Source organism: Pempheris klunzingeri, chromosome 4, assembly GCF_042242105.1.
Source record: "Pempheris klunzingeri isolate RE-2024b chromosome 4, fPemKlu1.hap1, whole genome shotgun sequence".
Classification (NCBI taxonomy): Eukaryota; Metazoa; Chordata; class Actinopteri; order Acropomatiformes; family Pempheridae; genus Pempheris; species Pempheris klunzingeri.
In genome coordinates this window covers 17,025,267-17,036,067 of record NC_092015.1, presented here as the reverse complement: position 1 = coordinate 17,036,067, position 10,801 = coordinate 17,025,267, and positions in this window count along the sequence as shown.

The window sequence follows — 10,801 nt, the reverse complement described above, 5'->3', positions numbered from 1 at the left end:
AAACACACACCAGTCTAAGGCAAAGATGCATTATGTCTCTGTGGTGAATTAACCACATTTCCACTCTGTGGATCTGTGCAACGCCTGAGTTAACTTCAATTACTTATTCCTTCCTTCTGCAGAACTAGATTTGGGTTAACTACCAACATCCTCCCCTTTTTTGTTTTCATTACTCAGCCATTGTAGACGTTGTCCATGGCTTGGCAGGCGAGCGCTGCGAGTCCTGGACTCTGACACTGCGTGGATCACATTTAAGTATTAAAAAAAGGCTGTTTTGCTTGGAGAGTGCTCGCAGCCAGAGACTCGGCTGGTGGTGTTTCAGCCACATGTTCCAGTTCATGGGCGCCTGAACGGGGGCGCGTGCTTCCTCCCCAGTTTACACTCCAGTGACATGACCCAGAGAGGCTAAACACTTGCTGTGTGAGACAAAAACCAGCTTGTCCCACCTGCGCTGAGCTGCACTGATTAGATAGGAAGGAGGTAGCTGCAGAGGGTTAAGGACATGGGGGCAGTACAGAGGGCGAGTTTGTCTTCTGCAGCAATGCTTTGTTTAAACGTTTTTTTTCTCCTTCTCAGCAGTTCATTTTTCATTTTTTGCCCTTTCTGCATTTCTTTTATTTAATTTTCCCATGTACTGCTGAATATGGCTAGGACAGGTTTTTTTGAAATTACAAAGGTCAACAGAAATGACTTGTCATACCATCAACAGGATGTCTTCGCTCTGTTTCTTTTTCCACAAATATGAATTCTATTGCTACATTTCCAGGTCACTGACAGCTATTTTTAGCTTCCCTCCTTTCACAGAGGAAAGGAATCACACAGCACAGTGCTTCAGATAGAGGCAAAGAAAGAAAGGCTCATTCCAAAAACAGAGTTTGTTTGAGCTGTGGTTCCTTTGGCGCCAGAGATGTGGCTGCCGGGAACACCTTCCCTTCACACACACACACACACACACACACACACACACACACACTCACACCTGAGGTCTGCAGTGCTGGAGCAGCAGCAGCCAATCAACCCCGAGCTTGTTCTGCAGAAGACCCCACCCCATCTTCCAGTAATGTCCAATTTCAGGAGTAAGTGAGCGTGGTCTCGCTCGAAAGATTTAGCTTGGCCCAAGTCTCCGCACTGTTTTTCTTCTCTTCTGGCTCAGGAGGTTAAATAGTGTCAGAGTCAGTCGCACTGAGCAGCAAGTTTGTGTGGGCCAAAAGTGAGACTACTCCCAGAAAAGGCAGCACTTTTCCTTATAGGTTTCTCAGGAATATTTCATTGTGCTGACCGAGAATGTATTTATTGATTCTAAAGCAACACAGAACAGGTCTATTTACCCAGGATTTGTACAATTTGTTTTCCATAAAAAGGCGTAAAAACACCTCAGTGGTTCTCCGGCTTTAGCTGCTGACACCATGTTTTTGTCTGCTGAGGAGAAATCCCTCCATCTGGTCATGGGTCTGATTAAAGGCGATCATTATGGCATCAATGCGCCTCCCTCATAGACTTAAACCCCTGCCCACCCCTGAGGGGAAAAAAGAGAAAATAAAGCATCCTTCATTACCCTGCCCTCCCTCCTTCTGCAGTCCCTCACCCCCCTTGAGCACTATCCCTTTCCTGTGCTGTTTTGATGTGTAAATGAGTGTATTGAAAACCTGCAGGCCCCCAAAGAGATGCTTTCCATGAAAATGCGGCAGTCAGAGAGCACCAGAGTTCACACAGCTCACCACTCCTCGCAACCGGACTCCAATCAGACACCCAGTACGCCGCTGCTGTCTCGTCTGTTTGAGCAAGACACAGATAAACACACATAAAATCACACACACAATTGCGCAGACACATGCTGACTCATATCATTATGTAGACATAAACATTTACATGGAGAGGTAAAAAGGAAAAAAAAAAAAAAAAAGTTGCACAGGCCAGTTTGAGAATTTGGCTTTCCAGTGGTTTTCTGTTGAAATGAGGAAACAGTGTCAAGTGTCTGAAGTGGCTGAAGAGATACAGCAGCTGAAATATTTCTGCAGCATCTATCACGTCCATGAAACGTAAGCACGCAGGCTGAGAGATTAAACGTGGTGGAGTACAGAGGATTGGCTGTGTTGTTCACTATCTTGGAATTTCAGAAGCACTGCAGAGGAAGAGATACTTAAAGGGTTTTGTTTGATTCAAAATAACATGTTATCTATTAAACAGCAACAAATCTATCAGGAGGTTTTACACAAGCAAAACTCCCTTTCATATTCCATCTCCGTTCTGTCCAAGGTCCTTGTTTAAGGATTTAGACTTCCTCTCGGGTTGAGATTATTCCAGCTCCAAAACAAAACTGGAAATAAAGGCAACTTGCTGCACAAGATATCAAGACAGCGACCCTTGATTCGAGAGTTTTTTAGGAATAGGTAAAACAATTTTAGCCTACGCATTGATTCTGTTCACTTACATTTAAAGACAGATGTTAAGATTCAGTAATAGACATGGAGTTCTTTTGCAGCGTGGATGTAGTTCAAGTTGTATCTGTAGAACATAACTTTTCAGACTTTATCCTTTCATCTCGATATAAAAGACATGGACACAGTCAGCAGGATGTCCCCACGAATTCAAATCAGAATGATATTTTAGTTTTAGGACCCAAAACGCGAAGATTTGAGATCTGAATGAACTCCGGTCAAACCAAGTAAATTTATATTATACGTGACAGCCTCTATTCTTAGACCCTCAAACCTCGAAATGCTGGAAAATAAAGATAAAACGTTTAATGGGGGAGAGAAGCGCATCAGAGGGGGGGATGTCTCTTCCAGGAAAGTCAGACACGTTACAGATGTGTGTAGAGAGCAGACAGAAACAGCAACAGTAACATTACAGTGGAATTCACATATACATTTCAGGGGTTCAGCTGGTGCCATTATAAGGATTAAATGAAAACTCTGTGAAAAGACTATGAACTACTACTAAAGTTCAATGAAGAGCAAACCAAAAAAGCATGTGGGTATTTTTACATCCAATTGCAGCAAAGTATAGATTTCATTTCCTGATCCTCCACCACACGCTGAAAACTTCTAAACTTCACCTCGACACCTCACGCTATCAGCGTTCTCGGTTGTTTATTTGATCTTATTCGGGTTGATGTAGTTCTTTCAGTGATTAGACGCATTTATCCTAAGTTACTTTGGACCAAAGCATCTGCCACATCAGTGTAGTGTACCGTCAAAGATGCAGAGAAGTCAAAATGGATGCAAATGAAAGCCGTGCTACAACACAAAGTGGTAACAAGGACGAGTAAAGGCTGGGCAGATTATTTTAAGAACACAGTGCTGGTGGAGAAAGTTTCAAGAAAAAGTTTCCAGCTTTTTTCTGTATCTTCTTTTTTTTTTCCAGTGTTTTTTTCATCTCCTTTGATCAATAAGCAGAAGACAGAGAAGTAAAGCTTTCTCATCCCTCTGTACTCATTCCTGTGCTCTGCCTGCCTGTGGCTGAAGGAGAGATGAATCAGTGAACAGAGGGAGGTTCCACCGCTCGCTCTCGCTCTCTGAGGCCAACAGCATTGCTGTGATCACTGTTAATCTCCTTTGCCACTCTGCTGCCATCTCCTCAAATACATTCATCTCATTTCCAATAGTGTTCACGGCCTCTTCTTCCTTTCTAATTAGGCACCGTCAAGATTTCAGAAGTCATCCTTTGGTGTTCTGCAGCCGGCGAGATTGCTCTTTGAGCTAGAGGGTCAGCGATGGCAAGTATTTGTTTGAGGGTTAAATCACAGCGGGCCTTTCATCATGTTGTTATGTTGCACGATCAGAGGCTTGGGATTATGTAGGTCAGACGTTGGAGAGTGAGAGCGCCCCTTTTGTAGCTGCCATTTTTATTCAGTTGCTAGGCAGCACCCGCTCTAATCTCTTGTACCAAAGAGTCTCTCCCCGGAGAAAAAGAGAGGGAGCAGGAGTTACAAAGGACCAAAAAAAATGTGAAAACAGCATCAACAAAGAACACAAACCCATGCAAGGACTGCTTTTAGAAACACTCTAAAGAGAGGGAGTGGAAAAGGACAGGATGTGGGAGTCTAAGCTCGGCCCTGAAACCCACTCCGGCCGTCCTGAACATCTTTAAACCTCAGTGGTTTTGTTTGTGCCACAGACTGAATAACTAAAGGATGATCAGCCAATCGCACAGCTCCAGCAGCAGGGTAGATTCAACACTCGTGCCATTTCGCAAGTTCTGGGAAACATTATTTTAGAGTTTGGGTGCGAAAACGTAACATCTTTCAACTCTTGGATACAGTTTTTCAAGTGGAAATGCTCCAGAGGGTCAGTTGATGCGATGAACGTGTCAACAAGTACCAAAATGGATCAGAACCGCTCAAATCCGGGGCTGGGTCGACTGGCAAGTGTGTCTGCTGTCACACTGCCGATGCACCCCCCATCCTAAATGTGCTCATGTCACGCTCCGCCATCAAAGGCTCACCCCTCGGCTCTGTGTTCTGAGAGAGGAGGCACACCCCCTCCCTCCCCACCCTCCCCACACACATGCACTGATCCCCTCCCTCCCACCCCGGCCCCGGGCTCGGTAAGGATCTGCTATTCTCCGTTGCATTTCACACTCTTTGATTTGGAGTTTTGAAGTTTGTTCTTGTCTGCTTTTTTTCCTGTCTTTTTTTTGCCTTGGTTGTGTTTCATATTGACTGTCTTGATTCATGAAGTTTCCAGAAGATGTGCGCTCTGCAAACTTGGCTCTGTGGCACTCCTGGCTCCTTTAATCACTTGCAATACATTAGCTTTGAATCACAGCATTTTTTGAAAAGTAAGCCAATAATTAGCTACATAAAATGAAATGAGTCTTATTTACGCTGATAGGAAATGCGTCCTTTTGCTAATGTTTTAGGTTAAAGGGATAATTTGACATTTTGGGAAATGCAATGTATTTGCTTTCTTGCCAAGAGTTGAAAGATTCACACCTCTCTCTTGTCTGTACAGTAAATATGAAGTTGCCAGGAGCACGTTAGACAAGCTGTTTCCCCCTGTTTCCATTCTTTATGCTAAGCTAATCTATCTGTCGCCTGGCTCCTGCTTCATATTTAGCACTCAATCATCAAACTCTGCAAGAAATTGAATGAGCACATATCCCAAGATTATGTCCTGAAGTATTCCTTTAACATGAAAAACTGTTTTAGCTAAAAAATTTGGGAAATGTATCCCAAAAACACTAGTTTCCACTCAAGTCAGGTCCATGGGATGTTGTGTGTGCATGCTTTTTGTACAAATATAATCGGCAAAATACAACATGTTAATAATAAGTGAGCTTTAGAGGTGCTGGGAGGCAGATTTTGTTAGCTGTTATCCTGTTTCCAGTCTTTATGTTTAGCTAATCAGCTGCTTGCTGTAGTTTTATATCTATAAGCATATTTCCCAAAATGTCAAACTATTCCTTTGAAAGTGACATTTATTCTTGTGCACTTGTGGTAGATAAGTGAGTGGGACCCATGTAGACGTCTGAAACAGAGGGGTGATTTTACTCAACCAGACTAAAGGTATAAAAGTCCTTTGTGAACCAGCTCAAAGGTTTGTATGAAGCGATGTAATTGGCTAATTAAGGAGAAGCTGTGCGTGTCCCTGTGTGTGTGTGTGTGTGTGTGTGTGTGTGTGTGTGTGTGGACTTTGGGGGAGTGCCCTCATCGTATCACCCGTGGAAACTAATCTTTAGTGCCGGTGTCTGTTCTTTTTTTGTCCAAATGAACATGTTAATTAACTCACATTTGTAGTTTTTGCACAGTGTGAAAGTATCTGCTGAGGTTGTGTCGTGATGTTTGTATTTTACGAACAAAATGACAGAAAATTCAATGGGACATTTTGGGGCAGTTCAAACACATTTGGCCAGAAAGTTTCCTATCATCAATTAAGCCCTTTTTCCGGCCAGGACTGTTGACTCAGGCTGATCACTGTACATTAGCCGGTCTGTGTAGTAAAAGGAACCAGCTGGGGCCACACTCACTCTAACACTGGACCTTTTGTCAAGGTCTCAGCCCCCCTACAAGTAAAATAAAAAACCTTGTTGCATGAGAGATACTCTTTGTGTGGAAGCAGACATTGTTCCTATTGTGGCGTGTCAAAGCTGACATGCCAGGTCCAACACAGTGCTGAATAAACTGTGGTTTGTGTACATACTGTAACTGTAGGCTGTGGAAAAGGAGCGAGGCAGCGGTCTGTGATGATCTTGGCGGCTGGTGAGGATTTGGCACGCAGAGCAAGAGCTGGAGCAGCAGTACCACATGCAGCCCTTTCCCTCAGGATAATAACTGCTTGTGGAGCAAAGATGGAGAAAACCTGCAAGGATCAGCCTTCCTGTTCACACCCCATCATGCATGAGCTGGCAGGATCCTTGTGTTGTTATGGTCATGAGACATTTCCTGTGTGTGTTTTGGGGTTGCATCTGGGCTTGTTTACAGCCCGGAGTAGAGCCTTATTAAGTGGAACATGGTACGAGGCAGATGTGGGGGGGCTCAAGTGCCTATTAGTGGGGCCTGAGCCTGTAGCCCCAAACCAGAATCCAACTGGGCCAGGTGCTCCGTGCTACAGGATGGTTTCCACAACACAGCCAAACAGGGCTAATCAGGGCTTACTCATTAGAAAAGTGTGCATCATGAAGTTTGCCAGAAATCCCCTTTCTCAAACAGCACATTTTCTCATTCATGATGATTTGTCAGATAGGACATTTCATTTTAAGAATGGCAAATAGCAAATCCACTAAGAAATCAACAATGTGTGGATCTCTCTCTCTCTCTGCGCATACTTTCCAACCTCTCTACAAAGCCTATTAGTCATTATTAAAGACGTACATCTTTAAAAACAGGTAACAATATATACACTTTTGTTAAAAAAGTGTATAGTGTTCATCATTATGGAGCAACATGTCACCTTGAGTGGCTTATTGAAGTGTTTATAGTAGTTTGATATTTTCAATAAGACTTATCCTTTTAGTGGAAGTGTGTATAGTGTGCATAGTGTCAGCATTGTCGCTAAATGTAGACCAAACTGTGAAATATGACTGCAAACAGTTTGATCAGCTTGAGGTGTCCTTGATTCATCCTCTCCGTCTGATTGAGCACGTGCAAGTAGCCCTTCCTTGTCCATTTTTTATGCTTGCACGACTGTGAGACCCCCACATCCCACAGGCCCCTCTCTCAGCAGCCGCCACATGGATTCTTCCACAGTTCCAGTGTGAAGTGTCCTGCAAAGACTAAAGCTGTGCAGCAGAGGACAAAGCAGAGAGGGATTAGCATCCCCCGCCTTTCTGCTCGTGCACACCCGCACCGTGTAACACTCAACATAATCAAACACTCACCCAGTGTGACACACAACACAACCAAACACTCTTCTGGGGCTATGCTACTAAAACAAACCCTGCGCTGGAACCCCAGGGGCTGAGGAGAGTGGCGGAGGAGCTGAGGAGGCGGATGTGAGGGAGGCCAAGAACTCATAGTGTTTATGCTGAACAGCCAGAGAGTGGGAAACGCACGGAACACGATCCCCATGTTTTCCTTACCCCGGCTAATCCGACGAAACGACAGAGGGAGCAGATTCCCTTACAGAGAAAGCTGCCACTTAGATATTTATCCTCACTAAGGCAAACATCTGGCCCCGGTGGGCTCTTTTCATAGGGCGATATGAGTGGGTGTGATACTCAGCTACATTTATTTGGGTGTGAAGTTTTAATTAAAAGTGAAAGCGATGCCCGCTGGCCACCACACACACACACACACACACACACACACACACACACCAGCTTTGTCTATCCCTTGAGCTTGTGTGGAAAGAAGAGAGAAAAGTAAAACTACAGAAGAAGAAGAGGCAGACTGAGGGCAGAAAAAAGCAGAAAATAGACAAATGCAGAGATGTGTAGAAGAAGAGATACAGACAGGAGATACAAAGTAATTTATCTATTCAGGAGGTGCTCAGGGTGTGAAATTTCCCTTCTTGCCGTTTGTTTTCAGTTGCAGTCAGATGGAACGGCCTGAGTTACAGACAAAGTGCCCGTTGCCCCCACACACAGAAGAGGGCGTATTGCTTACAGAAAAATCTGCTTACTCTCCAGAGTCTGGTTTTCCAGAAGCACCCTTGCATGCAAGATCACCTCTGTCAACTGGCTTAGAGCACATTAAGGACCTTCATTATTCCGATCCAGGAAAACTAGGGGACTAGTTTGTAACATCCACCTATCCTGTTTTGAGGTTTTCACAATTTTGAGAATCGTCCCCATTTCAGCAAGATTTTTGCAACATATTTTTGTTAAAGTATCCTGACACTGCTGCAGCTTTTGCACTGCGGTCACAGTCAGAGCAGCAGTTTACGAGTGAGACTGAGCTCATGTTGTGTTTACCAATTGCCTCCGGATACAAAGTGCTGGGGCCTCATTTATGAGCTGGCACATGGATTCCCTCATCAGGGTTCAAACTAAAAAAAGCTCATTGTACGTACACCTTGTTTATAGCAACACAGGTAATAAAGCTAAACCTTCCATCAATCAGTTGTAATTGCCTTTAGGAGACAGAGAGTGTGTGAATGAGCTTCAAGGCCCCCATGTGGTAAATGTTCCAGACTACTTTTAATCAAAGTTGGTTTTGCTGACACAGACCAGGGGGCCTTTAAATTTGTCAAGTTAAAAACATTCAAATGTGGTTTTCTGCATGTAGTCCAGAGTAAACTTTATTTGCATAGTTTCTAGATATAGCCATAATTCTGAGTCATTACACTCACATACACACACAGTGCCCATCACTCTTTTGGCGATGGTTACAACAACATTTCAAGGAAAATACCCTTTTTTATTACCATTCTCATACCTGTACGGTAAATATGAAGCTAGTCAGCCGCTGATTAGCTTAGCCTAGCTTGACTGGAAACAAGGAAAAACCTCCGTCTGTCCAAAGACAGAAGTGTAAAAACAACAAATTGTGGTTTACAGTATGTGCATGAATATAAATGTTCATGTTTTTGATTTGGGGAAATGTTTTTATCCACTTTCTTGCCAAAAGTTAGATGAGACAAATTACATCATGAAGCTACTGCCAGCGGTTAGCTTAGCTTAGCTTAGCTTAACATTAATGCTGAAAACAGGGGACTCTGTTCATAGTTAGATCAAAGAGTGAAAATGCTAAGCAGTGGTTTCTATTTCTTACCTGTGAGCTTCCTCAGTGCTGTTGTCATTTGTACCATTTAGATATAACATGGTGAGTCAGTGAGCTTTAGGGATGCTGGTGGGCAGATTTTGTTAACTTTGGACAAAGCTAAGCCAACTGTTCCCCCTGTTTCTGTGCTAAGCTAAGCTAACTCCACTGTTGGCGCTCACCCTTTGAAAAAGAAACCTGCCTCGGGTCCTATCACCGACAGATGGCCAGTGCACAAAGTTAATGAGTCTCACTCCACCTGACTGGCCTATCATGTGTTACCTGGCCGTGCTCTCAGCGTGAGAGGACGTTAATTGGCGGTGAGGCGCCAGTCTCTCCCCACCCCTCCTCTGGCGTCGGTCAGAGCCAGGAAAGGTGGCATAAAGCCTGGCCTCAGAGCACTCCAGACTCCGTGGGTCCAGAGGGAACCAGAAGCCGTGATCCAGTGTGTGGAGGCCATCCCTGAAGCACACACCTGGCCTGAACTCATAGACTTGAACGGAAAACCTGCCCAGAGAGCAACAGAGGGAACTCTGTTGTTCTTTCAGGAATAAACGGGAATTATTTTCAATTTTAAAACTTGAGTGGCTCAAAGAAAAACTCCTGTCTCCTGTTTAGTGGCGTGGAGAGTTCCCTCCTGATTGGAGTTCACCCAACATGCGAGTGTGTGTATGTGTCTCTCCTGGCTCCTGTCTGCCGTCCGTCTGCCTCCCCTGGATTGGACTCCTGTCGCCTTCGCAGTGAAGGGCCACTCAACCTGGGTGGATATTCTTTCCCTCACATCTGCTATGAATTTACCAGAGCCAAGCCATTCAAAGGCTCCTTTATGGAGCCGTCAGCAGCCCTGTGACTGCTTCCTATTAAGACACATGCACACCTTGGCACACACACGCACACGCACACACACACACACACACACACACACACACACACACACATAAAGGTTTGTCTTCATGCACACATTTACAGTCACGCCTACATTTGAATGGGTGTTTTCATATACGGTGTGCTGTCTTTCGTTTCCCTCATATACTGCATACAAATACACACATACACATATAGAGACATACACACTCACGGCCAGTTCAAACCAAAACTCTGAACTTAAGTCAGCCCCAACAGCTGCAGCCTCCTTGTTTCATTTAAGTGAATCACCCGTGCATGGTGGAGCAGTGCAGGGGTGGTTATTGGGCCATTACACACTTTAATCTATTTATTGCTGACATCCCCCTCACTGGGCATATGCACACTCCAGAGGAACATGAGCCGTGACAGCGGCAAGGCCATTGTGTAACTTTAGATGGATCTGATTTGAAGAAAAAGATGGGAAAAAAAGAGAGAGAAAACATCCATGATCAGAGTGCAGCAGTAATTCTGCAAAGAAAGATGCTTTTGGTAAACAGGACCTGGTCTGGTGGGACAGGAGATTATCCTTCATCTATCCCCTTCTATTATTAGATTAAGATTTTAACTTCACAGAGAGCAATGGGAGATTTTAGCTTCTTGAAAAACTCCTTATCTAAGACATGGAAATATAATTTTAAAGCAGTCATTCGGCATTTTGCAATCTGCTTTGCTGTCGTGCTTTTTCTTTGACGAGAAGGTTGATGCCACCTGCTGCCAGTTAGCCTAGCCTAGCTCTGTCCAAAATCTGCCCAC